The 14169-nt window shown below is 44.2% G+C and overlaps 1 protein-coding gene across 5 annotated transcripts in view; it reads left to right on the forward strand.

Moving 5' to 3' along the window:
• The first annotated feature begins 789 nt into the window (after positions 1-789).
• The window catches only part of LRRC8D (leucine rich repeat containing 8 VRAC subunit D), a 54709-nt gene continuing 41329 nt past the window's right edge, over positions 790-14169 (forward strand). Inside the window, exon 1 of one of the 5 annotated variants that reach the window (XM_018912258.3) lies at positions 790-810. The gene's annotated coding sequence lies outside the window, so the exon portion shown is untranslated. Of the gene's footprint in view, positions 811-3144; positions 3407-3553; positions 3674-5365; positions 5385-14169 lie in introns of those variants that run through there. The other 4 variants (XM_030226668.2, XM_030226667.2, XM_050977432.1 and 1 more) reach the window with 4 other exon arrangements.

A 14169-nucleotide genomic window follows, 5' to 3' on the forward strand; every position in this document is an offset into this window, starting at 1 on the left:
CCTTCCCTCTCCTCTCTGGAAGCACAGCCCCACACCCCATGGCCAGTTCTCCATGCAACAGGCTCTCCACAGCCAGCTGTGGGCATATGCAAAGCAGGCCCTTGCCAACATCTGCTTGCAGGACAATAAACCAGCTGCCAACACATCACCCAGTTTTGCCTGGGAAGTCATCCTTGCTGCCGCCATGGTGACCCTAATGGCCCTGGGGCTGACAAGTCTGACTGCAGCCCCAGCCCCATCGTCCTGCCCATGTGTCCTGGGTGAGCACCACGGGCTGAGCTGTTCAGCACTGAGAAACACTCTTTCTGTAAAACAGGTGGCCAGTAGCCAAGAGAAGTGACTCATATGCATCCTCCTCCTTATTTAAACTGGAGTCTTCCCCTTCATGCTTTGCCCATTCCATGAAGCCAAACTGCCGTTTCTGGAGAGGGGAAAGCCAATTCCCTGCCTGTGCCTCTTCTATATAGCTGTCCGCACTTCTTCCCGAGTTACTGGTACCTCACTACTTCTTAATCATAGAATCATAGAATAGTTTGGGTTGGAAGGCATCTTTAAAGGTTATCTTGTCTAATCCACTATATAAAAATTCCCTTTCATCTTAAAGTTGCTTGGAAGAAAAGTTTGTCAGCCCACTCAAAGCCAGGACTGAAATATTTCCCAGTATGGAATTTCCTCACTGTTTTCTGAGGACACACTGGTGCACTCTTTTTTTGACACCATCTCTTCCTTATGTTCACCTTCTGCTGGTGTTTCTTTTGCAGGTGGCTCCCGTGGACTGAACTTGGACATCTGCTGGACAATTTCATGCAGGTATATATGAGATGCACAGTATGGCTGTTTGAGTGAAAGAAGGAAAATACTGGAAATCATCTCAGTATGAATGGTCAGATTTCAACCTGGCCAGAATGGTAGCACTGTTGGAGGGCTGATATTTTCTAAAAATTTTTAATGATTATAAGAATGAGGATAACAATAAGGTTGAAAAATATGACATATTTGGCTACTCAAGGTTGTGGAATTTGAAAAATTGAAACTAAAATGCAGTTGTAAATCCAGACAGGATTGGTTTATCCTGTGAGGCATGTGGCTGCATTGCTATTGCTTGTTAGTGTAATCACTAACTCAGTTCTCTGAGCCACAAATCAAAATAAAAATATTAGTTTATTTAATTGTAAAGGGCCAACATCAAAACTGTGCAAATGGGAAAGAGCCATTTTCCCCCCACAGCCTCTGTTTTCTTGCATCTTTTTTATCACATGGAGTATCTTGGAGTTGGCTGACTTGTACTTTTTCCTATAGACTACAGCAGGATAACAGAACAGCTGGGATTTTTATCTGCCCCAAACAGAGCTTTTTTAGATTTATAATTTCCCTCCTCTCTTTTCTGTCCCACCTCAGCATGTCCTAGGTGGTCAGAGCCAGAAACAGCAATGTAGAAAGAGCTGCCCAAAATTACTCAGACTTGAGCCTTGGGAAGACCAAACCTGAAACAGTGGGAGAGGTCTCTACTAGAAAAGCTTGAAAGAGATGGTGGAGAGAGGTTTAAATTGAAACCCATTTGCGTTACCTTTAAATACATACCAAAACGAGTAGAAAAAAAAATCCAAACCAAACAACCCAGCATATGTTCTGTAGGAGGCGAGTCCTTCACACTTGTGTTTGCCCTGTCGGAAAGGGAATCTTAATTGGATCCGGATCTGCCCAGTTCCAGGTGTCTTCTCTCTCAGGTCCCCAGAGCCATTTGTTTGTTTTGCTGGTGTGCCTCAGCTTGGCAAAGTATCTTGATTGCTAAGTGAATGTGGATTCAGCCAGCTCTGACCAGCTCTGGCATCTGAAAAAATCCTTTTTTCTTCCGCTTGAATTTCTCTGCCAGCTGCCTTCGAGTCAGGATTTCCCAGCCAGCAGCTCTTGTTATTATCTGTTTTCACTTGCCTTGATGTTTACCAGATTGGACTGCTTTTATCTCTATTAACCCTCCCTCACTGTGGAGCCCCAGTATTACATACCCTATGTGCCTCGGCCACTGGGTCAGAGCAGAAATAAGTAAATAGATAATAAAATCACCTTACTGAAAAAACAGTGAGGTCTAAAATGTTGGCCAAAAATAACTCAAGGGATGGTGATCTCAGGGAAGAAAATAGCTAAAAGGCCAAATGAAGGTAATAAAAATCAAAGCTTAAAATAATTGACTCATTAGCTCATTAGACTAAATCTGAGCTCTGCTAAAATTCCCCACCAGATGAAAACTCCGGTATGAAAATAGTGCCGAACAGCTGAGAGCAGGACAAGCTGGCCTGATTTTTTCTGGTCTCATAGTGAATTGTTGCTAAGAGGTGCTTTCATTTGTAACCTTAGATACATCATACAGTCATTTAGACCAGAAGGTCTGATTAAAAATGCATCTAAAAATATAAAGGGGAAATTCTCAGTCTTTAAAGGGCCATAAAGCTATTCTGAACAAGCACCAAAAATCACTTCCCATCTCCTCCAGTTCTTGAAAACATGGGGAGGAAATAAAATATGGAAAAGATAAGCAGGTTTTTTTTTTAAATTCCATTCTTCATCAAGACCAATATATTTTCAAAGGCAATAGATTACATCTAGTTAAAAAGACCCGCAGGTCTGGTCACATGTCGGCTCAGTATTTAAGGATATCGGTGGCTTTTCAGTTAAAGGGAAAAAAAAAATTTCTAGTGGATTTCGGGGTGAGGATCAGGGTTAGCTCGGCTTCTTCCTCAGTGTCCTGTGTTCAGCCTCTGGAGCCGCCGTGGAGGAATCCGTCCCTGAGATCCCAGCGGTGCCGCCCCCCGTCCAAGCTAAAGCTGCCTTTGACTTTTTGGTTCCCTCAAGGGCTCTAGACAGACAAATAAAATAACTTTCCTCCTTCCCCATGATAATATTTTAATAATTAAGCTACGCAGTGTGAACTTGTCGCTGCTTTATTTGGCTCACACACTGCGTTCCATTCACCTGCACACAGAGAGCACCCTCCGGGCTTTGCCGCCCAGCGCTTCGCTCCCGCCGCACCCCGCGGACACGTCCCAGCGCCCCAGCGCAGCCCCGGCGGTCCCGCCCCCGGCCCGCGGCACCTGAGCGCGGCGGCTGCGCGGGGGGCGAGCGGGCGGGGCCGGCCCGGCCCGGCCCTCACATGCGCGGCGCCGCGGGAGCCATTGGCCGCCGCCCCGCCGGCCCCGCCGCCGCCGGCAGCCGGTGCTGTCCGCACGCTGAGCCATGCGGGTGCGCGCTGCAGGACGCTGCTAGGAGCCTGAGCCCGCCCCGCCTCTCCGCCCGCATGGCAGCGCCGTGGGACTGACCGCCGCCGAGACGCTCTGCGCCCCCGCCGCACGCACGGCTCGGCTCGGCCGGGCGGCTCTCGGGGTCCGCAGCCCGCAGAGCCGTCCCTGAGGTGAGGCGTGCGCGGGGCCGGCGCCAGGCGGTTGGGCAGGCGGTGGAGGGGCCGCGGGGAGGGGGCGGCATCGTCACCGGCAGCCCCGCCGCTCCCTCCCCGCGCTTTCCCTCGCGCTTCTCTTTATCTTTTTCCGCGTGCAGACCGGCCTGCGCCGGTTCGCTGGTGCTGCTGCCAGCGCCGGTGCGCCTCGGCGGGACCCCGGGGGCGGCTGCGCTCGTCGCGCTGCTCTCCCGCGGGATGCGCATCCACGCAGGACGTGCCCGCGTGAGTGAGGGGCAGCGGTGAGAGCGGGGCTGGGAGTGCGGCGTGGTGCTGGGGAATGCGGCTGGAACTGTGAGCCCCTTTCGAGGCCAGTGGGGTTGGATCCGGCCCCTCTGAGGGCCGCCAGCTGTGCGGCTTTTGTATGGGGTCAGCTGTGCGTCGTGTTGCAGCTCACGCAGATTAGAGAGGCCCAAGGCAGTCAATAAAGCACATCTTCAGGGCAGAACAAGCCCTTGTCAGATAACCATCTCCGTTTTTTCGAGGCGCGCCTCCTCCCTTCCCCCTGCTCCCCAGTACGTGGCAATACCGACTCCTGCTCCTTTAGGATCCCTGAGCTTGGCACAGCCGCTCCTGTATTGCAACCTGCATTCCCCCCCTCCCCGTCACAAGTGCTGCCACCGCTCTTAAACAAATACGAATTCAGGAACAGAAGGCTTGTGACTTGCCCAGCATCCTTTAGGGGAGCTGGTCTGCGGTCACTGGGGGGATTCAGGCTCTGCGTTTACAGCACGCCTGCAGCCCGTGGCACTTTCTCCTCTGCATGTTTCCAGTGTGTAAGAGCTATAAGATAGGTTACTCAGACTTGAAAATGGAGGACGGTAGTGGTGGTGGTGTTGTTTGGTGGATAAGTCTTAGCAGTACTTCCTGTAATGGTGGTGCTGAAAGTGATGTTTTACTTGACTTTAGCTGCTGGTGCAGAAAGCATTTTGAGGTACCCGCTCCTTGTAAGCTTTGCCAGTTACAGCTTTAAAAAAAGTCCCCAAACACTAAGGGAAGTGTTTGGTGTTTTTTCAGCCTTATGTCTGTCACCGTGATAGGAAAGGATAGTATTCTCTGCCTGTAAAACTGAAGGTGGGGAGTGACAATGCCCGCTTGTTTGGGAGAGAGGACTTTAGGATGGGAGAAATCTGCATGAACAGGGCTGAGATTTTAAACCCACAGCTCTGAACTATCAAAAAAACACTTTTGTGCCAGATGGAGTAGCTAAGTCCCTTTCTCTGTGTTGTTTTTTTTCTTTTATTTCTGTTTTGTTTCTTGTTTTTCGTGGTGGTGTTTTGTTTTGGTTTTTTTTTTCCCCTCACCTCTTCCTGGAGAAAAAGGAAACCATCTTTCTTCGAACTTAGGGTAAGGTTAGTATTGTGTTATTTGCTCTTAATTGCCATCTTAAATTAATTCACCAAGCTTTACTTGGGGCCAGGATCCTATTCATTCTTTGTGCCTTACAAATGCCCTATAAACCTTTTATTGTTAGTTGAAACTTATTTATGAGGTCCTGACCTAGGAATATACTTCTGTGGCTATATTTTTTTACACAATTTTCTCCTGTGTCTCTAGGCGGGCATTGCCTTTATAGTAAACTCATTTGCTGCTTTGACTGTATCTTGCTTAGTGTCAAAAACACTTGTCTGTTTGCTCTGTCTGTTTTCTTGCACATAATAGTAGAAATATTAAATAGATGCTGTTATTTGTAATTGTAATTATTTCAACAAAAAGTATTAAAACTTTACAATGGCTGTGTGAGATTATACAGGGAAGGGAGCAGTGTTAAGCTGTCATTTGTTTTGTAAGATCCAGGTATGCACAATAGATATCTCTTCCAGTCTTGACATCCTTGAGGGGATGGTAATCTGTCCGGTGTGTTCAGATCTGGAAAAGGAATTCTCACCAGGAGTACCAGCATTGAAGAAAGACTGTGTGCTGCAGTCAGAGGAAGGTAATTATTAATAGGAGCCAACCTCTATAATAACAAAGCAGAGAGAGTGAAAGCACCTGGGTGCTTGCCCTGGAAAGATTAACTAGTGAACGTTGTACTAGCACATAGCTGTACACCGGAAATGTAGCTCTTGTATTCCACTTCTTTCTCAGCCCTTTGTGCCTGTTGCCTCCTCCTCTTGTGTAGCAATACATAAGTGGTGGTACAGAGAGACCACAGCTCTGCCTCCTGTTTATGACTACATGCCTGGATAGGGAGGAAAAAAGCTAATGCTGCTTTGTGCTAGACTTGCAGTAAGTCCTGCCAGTGACAAAAGGATAAGAGAATAAAGGCTGGTGGAGGAAAGGATATGTCCATTCCTGTGGTCAGAAGCACTTGCAGCTATGTGTGTTGTGGCTTGGTGCAATTTTATAAGAAGGGAAGTTTCCTGGATTGAAGTTGGTTCTTTTAAATTCTCTAGGTCTTCCCATTTCTTCTGTATTGAGGTCCCATTCAAAGTCTGTTAAAGCCAGTAGCAGTAAGTGGGTTTTGAATCAGGCCCTGTAGGCAGGCTGAGTTCCTTACCTGCTGTGTGTTCTCTGATGACACCAGTGGCTGCCTCAGGTCCTGCTTGCGTGGGGTTCCCGAGGGTTGGCAGAGTGCTGACTCAGCACCTCAGCCCAGCCTCTCCCTTTGCTATCTCCTGCACCTCTAAGAGCCAGAGGGGACATTAGCTACAGGTACATGGGCACTGTGATTGCTGAGTTGGTGTCCTGAGGCTTAAAGCACTTTGTCTCCGTGGGGCGGCTGAAGGCTGTTTTGCTGAGAAGTAGCCTGAGTCACAAATGGGGGAACATGAGGGAACTCAGTAAACAAGTTTCTCAACTGGATGCAAAAAAAAAAAAAGAGTTCTGGCATAAGTATTTTACGAAATAATGAACTCTGAAGGTTTTCATTTCCTTTCAAAAAAGCAATCTTTATCTTCCAATTCATGAAGTTGCTGTGGATCCCTAAATATCTTAAAACACAATTAGCAATTTTTGTTATACTTAGATGTTACATATAACAGCACACTAACATTCAGTGGAAAGAACAAAACCTGTTATTTCAGTTTCTGCTATTTAAATTCTTCCATTTCTTGCTAGCATTGAAATAGGGCTGCACAGTTCTCCTTTTGTGGTTTTCTTTTCTTTCTGTTTTATTTATTTATTTTTTGTCTCTTGGTGTTGGGGAGATTATATCCTAACTAACCTAAAAAGCTATTGCTGTGTTAAGAAAAATGGAAATATTTTTCCCCTGGAATATTACATTTAGGTAAAGACTTGCCTGTGCTTTTGCATGACTGACATTTTAAACATGTTTTTTTAACAAGCAGTGAAAAGTCTGTGGACTTCACCATGCAAAGACTTGTGTCCATGACTAATTTTCCACATATGTATAGTTTTATGAGTCCACATGCATGCATGAGGCTCTCTGGGGTCACGCTAATGCTGCTTGATCTTGGAATCCGTATGCTTTTATTCTTGGCTGTGATGGTGAGCTGCTGTGCATCCACACAGGGCTGAGATATGAAGAAAGGTGTTTGTGAAATGCAGTTCTCTAGCAGTTACCAGCATTATGTTTTGTGAAAGGAATTAGTACTAACTGTAATTAGTGTTTCAAGGCTATTCTATGCTTCTAACCTTGAGAACACTTTGAGCTACATTTTAAAAGTTTGACTTGCTTGCGTTGGGGATGGGTTTGGCTCAAGATCTTTTGGTCGGAGCAAATTGAGTGCAATTTTCTTTTAAACATATAACAAAGACTAGGTACCAATTGCTTGCCAAAGAATTTCTCCCCTCAGAGATTACAAGCAAATTTAGGAAAGAACAAAGCTAGGATTTCTAGCGTTTAACTTCTTGAGAATCATCTTGGTTTTGGCATGTGAAAAAGAAAAGCGCGTCACAAGTCAAGTTGGCACCTTATGCCGTCAGTAATACTAATTTCCACATCATTAATTTTAACTGACGCTGCTTCAATCTTTCTCTTACCACAAATTTATTTAATTAAAAGGATTGAAACTCTTTTCATTTATTTCTGTATTCTCTTCAGCTGTAGTAAGAACAGGTTCTTATCCCCCATCTGGAAATGGATAGGAAGAGAAGTTAAAAGACATTCATGTAGTAGCTGCCAGAATGTTGAGGGAGATATCCTTGGAAGGAGAAAACTTGTTTTCTTGAAATCAAGCCAGCAAAATGCCACTTTTGCCCAACACTTGGAGGCAAGCAGTAGTATGGGAAGTGAGTATGGCTGCACCAAGGACTCTTTTGTTAGAACTGTTTTAAAAGAAATACCTTAGTTTCTCTTCTCCCTCTTCGAGTATAAATCAGGATACAAAACCATATTGTTCATGTAGCCTCAAAAATAATTTTCCTTCTTTCCACTTGAGCTCTTTCCTCAGAAGTGATTTATTCTGAGACTGAAGTAATTGCGACATTCAAGACTTAAGAAGCAATCGTGGTGTAAAATACAACTACCCTTAAAGAGGAGGAAGGATGGTTGTTGTTCAGATATTCTTTTTTTTTGGATGCCCTCTTTTGTTAAAGGTAACTCTGATTAAGAAGTAGAAAGAAATAACAAGGCTGAAAGCATGTGGCATCCAGCAGTGAGTGAGGGTAGCATTTGTGTTTATTCATCATGGTCTTGCTTTTTGTATTGTGTGATCAGTAAAAGAAATAGTCTGATTCTTGTGATCTGCCTTGCTCCTTGTTAGTGTTAAAAAAAACCAAACAAAACCCCTCTGTATATGGTCTTCTTGTCAAAAGTTAGGCATCTCAGGTGTTCTATCTTATGGTCTACTTTGAAGACCAGAAAATTGTAGTGGAAGATTTCTCAAACCTAAGGAATGGCCACTATAGATAATTAAAGGCTGTTGTTACCTTTTCCTATCAGATATCTCTTCAGACTGTTTGCTGTGCTTATAAATTTGGGAAAAAAAAGGCACAGTTCTCAGACTGGAGTTTCAAAAGCTCTCTATTCATTTGCTCAGGATTTTTCTGAGTTGTATCTCCTGATTATTTCCCCTGCATGGTTAGACCATGAATAAGGCAGACTAAAGTGTCTGTTGCTGTTTTAGATGTCTTACCTGTGACACTCACATGGGGCTAGTAAATATGATTAGACCATCTGCTGGAAACAGTGGTGCTCAAGGTGAGCCGTCTCCCTGCATTCGTTATGTAAAGATACACAGAGAAAGGAAAAACCTTCTACATGAAGGTTCTTTATAGTCCTGATGAAGCAGTGAGACAGGCTCCTGCCTGTCCTCATGCAACCTAATGGCTACAAAGTCACAGCCAAGATACAGGCTTGTCTTTTCTTCCTCTCTTGAACTTCATTCTTTCCAAGTCAGCATTGAGATTAGTTTCTTTATAAAAGGTATTCCTGATTGCCCTTGGGTCCTACAGAAGCCAGGGCTGCCCCACCTATGATGTTTTCAAGTCTGGCCAGTTGTGCAGATACCAACATGCCTGTTAAAAGCAGGGATTTTTTTTGTAGGGAAAAAAAAAATGAAGCACTTTACTCTTGCTGTAGTGATTTTCCAACCAGAGATTATAGCTTTAAGGACAGAACAAGTCCACAGGATGTGTGTATGAATATGGTGTCTGAATATTTACCTGTTCTTCATCCATTGCAGGACAGGAAGGAAAGGAAATTACATGCTTTCAGCTGGTGTGAGAACTTGTATAAAAAATGTGGATGCCTGCAATTACCCTAGTGCAGGCTTGCTGAATCTGAGTGTGCTAGGGATGGATATATTTTGATGTGTGCACATAAAAAGTTGATTTTTTTTCACGTTGTGTCAGTAAAATGTATGGTTTGTTGTCTGTCTCAAATACACTGATTAAATAACCAAGCTTATACAACACTGATTTGTTAATCATTGAAAATAACCTTTCGGTTCCAGAGCTTCCTCTGTGAGAATTAATATTTTATACAGAACTGTTATGTAATAGACATTTTGTTGCCTTTGCAGTCCTGTTGGAGGAACATGGTGTTAAGCTGATGTGGTTTGGATTGTTCTGTATAAATTTGTCCACTAAACCAATGCAAATATCAATGAATAAGGGGGGAAAAAAAGGTCCCTATTGCATATTTGTAAATGGTGGTTTGTGTACAGATCATGGAAAGGGAGGTTAGGAGTTGCTTTGGCCTGATAGTCTCTGCATTAAAACTTGAGGGAGCAGTGTTAGAGGTAGTGCACTGGCTTGCTTTGTTTCCAGGCACCACTGTGGTTACACATACTTTCCACATGCATTAGCAATTGCCTTCATCAAGGATGCACGGAGCAGCCAGACTTCACAGTTAATCTGACTGGTGTTTCAAAATACAAACTGAGAAGTCCACATACAGGGTTCCTCTCAATGGCTGCCCTACAGAAACTTTTATGTACTTACTGTCTAACTAATTAAATTAGAAACAAAGTATAACCTACCTAGTTTAGCAGAGGAACTGACAAAAGGGAAATGAAACTTCTCATGCACTTGAGTGTTTTAAAGTAATATTTGATGGTTTATAACCCGTACTAAATTTCTTCACAGTTTTGCCTTGTTGGCCTTGATAGTAGAGAGGAAGGAAAAACTGGTTTGATGGTTTTGCTCCTCTCCTTTTCTATCCTTCTGACAACAAATGTATTGGCTCTGGAAACAAGGAAGTGGAGGAATGCAGATACATAAAGGCTTGTTGGTGCTGCAGAAATTGTGAGTTTAACCAGTGTTGGTGTCCCTATGAAAAGCAGGTAGGAAAAAATAAAAAGGAGTGGACTGAGAGAAACAAAATTGTGCTAATACTCATTCAGAAAAGTAAAAAATGCGCAGGTTTGGACAAGAACTTTTTTCCAGTGTTTAAAACTTGTATTTATGCTATGTTTATTTTTAGTGAAAGTTAATTTAGCATGTACTTATATTGAAAGGTGAATTTAAGAGTGTCTTTATTAGCATTGATCAGTTTAACCCAAACTGATTTTAAAGAAAGAAACCACTGAGGCCCGAGTTACAGGAGAAAAAAGATAGTAGAGCCTGAAAATAAAAACATGAGGAACATGCAAAATTACAAAAGAAAATAGTAGTATTGTGGCAAAGAAAAGGAGATAACAAAGCTGTGGAGAGAAGTGTGAGTAAATATAACATGAAATTATAAAGCATGAGGTTATATATGCTGTTCTGCAAATGGAAAGTGTATGAGTTCTGTTTGAAGGTGCCTCATTCCAGAAACAAGGCTTTCGTGCTCACAGGGGGATGGCCAAGTTTTCAGCTTGAAGCAAAGTATTAGAAAAAATTTATTGCATGAAATGTAATGGGTGCCTGAAGCTTATGGGTTGAATTAATACAAGCCTGGTTTTGCCTAATGGTTTGCACGTGCCTCATTTGTATTTTAAGATTGTAGCCTGTCCATGTGCACAGTGGCCCAGGGCAGCCTGGAAACAGGCAGTGTGCAGCTGAGAAACAGCAGAGTGCCCCTTCTCTGCTGTTTCTTTTGTGTGTTAAGAGAGGATGGTGGCCCTCCACACTCTCATAGCTGCTGATTTCTGTCACCTCATTCATGATAAGACTTCTTCAGTGTCTGATTGTTTTTACCTTTTTGCTGTTTGAACTTGTAAAATCTCAGCTCTGGTTTGCTATCTGCTGAGGAGTGTAATACCAGAGCTTCCAGCAGCAGCAGCCCCCTCTCTACTGCCTGTGGTCAAACAATGAGTTAGCTGCAGCAGTGAGGGCGTTTGCCTGCTTGACCAGCAAGGTTTGATTTGTTGATGTATTTGCTCTATTCCTGCTGTCTGCAGCAGAAGAGAGGAAGTGGGGAGGAGTTTGCACATAGCCTCTGGCTCATGGATGGGGGAAGAGGAGGTGGCCACCAAGAGAAGGGAGGAATTACAAGGAGCTCCCAAATTAATCTGGGTGTTGGGTGTCATGTGAAAAGCAAGGCCTAGAATGGACAATGAGCTCTGCGGGGAGTGGCAGTGGGATCCTGTAGGCTCCCATGTAGCAGGAGCAGTGCCTAAGGTGCTTTCCAAGGGCAGTGTGGTTTCAAGACCAGCTGGAGCAAATTTGAGCTTGCACTGCTGTTGAAAAGGGAAGTCCTGCCTTCCAGCCCACCCTCTGCTGTGGGCAAGATGCCTTTCCCAGGCACATACCATGGAGAGAGCAGGAATGTTAAGTAGCAGGGTGGCCACAAATGAGCTTCAGCTAATTGCAAAACTTACTCAGAGATAGTAACAAAATCTGGTATTTATCTGGTTAGGTTGCGTGCTACTTTTGACAGTATTTCTATAGGAGGTATCTGTGCTGGGGGCTTTTCTTCTCTCTTGATGGTATGACACTTTTCTTGTGTGCTGGTTTCTGTTTTTTCTTATGCAGCAGCAAGGGAGGAAGATGGCATTTTAACTGAAGAGATTGTCAAATGTCTGCTGTTGTCTGGGTACTTTGAGATATATGTAGAACTGACAATTATTGAGCTGTGCTGAAATTAAACCTCTAATGACTGGAACTGCTTACTTATTTAATTAGCTGGGAGTTTGGGCTTTTTATTCCAAAATATCTACTTCTTCCCCAAAATACTGTGACTTCCCTCCTTTTCATTTCTTTATAGAATTCATAATGATTTGTTCTAAGTGAATTGTCGAGGGTTTTTTTCAGTCTGTTAACAATGATTGTTTCCCTGTTAAAAGCATCAGAAGTATTGTTTTCCTTAATGGAAAAGATGTTTGATCAAGTGACTGTACAAATGGAGGCAGCCACTGTATATAGGACGTGGCATTTGGAGGTTGCATGTGTTATGCCTGAAGTGCCAAGTGCTTGGCTGTGATTCAGATGAAATTGGCACTGGCTGTTGCCAACACCCCAATGTAAATGTGGTGTCTTTCCCTATGCTGTAGGGCCCTGAAAGAAAAGTATTGAAGTGAATGAGTGCCAGAGGGGCCAAGGTTAAAAGAGAAGTGGTGCATGTGCTCCTTATTTAATCTCCTTCATAGCCACAGTCCCAAGCACTGACTATACCAGTGGGTGTGTATTCTTGTATCGAAGCAGATGTTTCTGTAAGGAAGATGTTGCTTTGTTTTAATAAATTGAGGTTGTCACTTCAAAAGTGGGAGAGGGAGGTGAAGGAAGTAGCATAAAGTGAGAATTTGACAAATGGGATTTGGAACAAATTCCATGAGAATTTTTGTGGTAAGAACTGCAGGGAAGAATCCTTCGCTGGTCTTGGCATTGCCCAAACATCTACTTATGCGCGGCTATGATTTATATAACAAGTTCTGCTTTTTCTGCTTTTAGATTGGTTTTTGTTTTAGGGTTTTTTTGTTGTTGTTGTTTGTTTGGTTTTGTTTTCTTTTGTTTGTTTTAAACCAAAAATTTGTAAGTATTTTGTCATTTGTCATCCTTTACATTTCCTCAGGTAGGATCCAATCCATGTGTTTAGCCTGTTATGGAAAGGGGAGGGTGGTGGTGATGGACCTCAGCAGTATTTCAGATTGTGATACAGCTCCTGAAGACAAGCTGTCTTGTTCTTCCCATGCCTTGCCAAGTGTGGTGGTGGTGCTGTTCAGCCTCTCCTGGCCCCTTAAATGCTGATACACTCTCAAAAACCACAGTCCTACTTTGAAGGTGGGAGCTGCCTTTGCCTGCTGTTTTCAGGAATGGTTTGTTGCCTTTGGGAGTGCTGCTGAGGAGGGATTGGAGGGCATGGTGAACTCTGTTCAGGCCCTTCTTACATGGCTCCCTGACCTCATGAAAAACAAGGGTTACAGCAACAACCAAGGTGAATGGCCCCGTGGCTGTGTGAGCATTCTCTGTTAGACCTCAAGTATGATCCAAAGGTCTGTTCTGAAGCCTGCTTGCTCTAGACCCTTGGAAAGTATCTAGTCACAGGTTTTTTTCCTCCATTTATTTAAAAACCTAGAGTCTCTGAAAACTCCAGTTTTGCATAAAAAGATTTGCTTCTCCTGAGACCAGTTGACTACCCTGAGCCCTTTCAAGAAGAAAAGTCTATGAGGCATATTTTATTTGAGGATTTGACAGTGTTTTCCCCATCTCCTTATCCTGAGTCTCTACTGCTAAGAAGAAACCTGGAACAGCAGGTTCCTGCTGACCTTTAAAATTATCTCAGTGGAAAGCTGACACAGGGCTTGTTCCTGTGTGCTTCTGAGTGCCAGTGGGTGCCACTCCTGAAAAAGCCTCAGAAGAAAATTAAAGGGAGATTTGGGGGGAGGATGTGTTTGCATTTTTTCTGCAGTGGTTTGGGAGCAGCTCAAGTGGGCGAGTGCACTGCTCTTGGTGCTGGCTGCAGACCCTTAAGCAGAACAGCTCTGCTGCAGGCACTGGGCTGGGGGCTGAAGCAGGGGATGCAGCTGCTTGTCCTTGCCTGTGGAGCATCCTCTGCTCTGGAGGGCTGCCTGTGTACCTGGGGCTTGCCATCCCAGGTGAGCACCTGCAGCACTGGTGTTGGCACCCTGGCACAGGGTGCTGTGGTTGGCAGTGCTAGGACTGCCCTGGGCACGCAGCAGGGCAGTGAGGCAGTGGCAGTCAGCTGGCTGCACGCTGAGAATCCTGTAGAATCCTGCCTGTTGCTAAGGGACTCCTTTTGCATATGGAGCAACACTGGTTTATATAGCAGCTTTCCCTGTGTTTGTTGATTGGAGGCAATTACTGTAAAATACTTGATTTATAACAAGGCATACTTAATAAGCAGCAAACTAAAATAAATATTCATGAATTACCTGCTGGAGTCTGTTCTTTTTGCTGAGTTGTTGCTTTCCATCTGTGTGCTCTGCACAGCC

This window comes from Serinus canaria, chromosome 8, assembly GCF_022539315.1.
Source record: "Serinus canaria isolate serCan28SL12 chromosome 8, serCan2020, whole genome shotgun sequence".
Taxonomy (NCBI): domain Eukaryota; kingdom Metazoa; phylum Chordata; class Aves; order Passeriformes; family Fringillidae; genus Serinus; species Serinus canaria.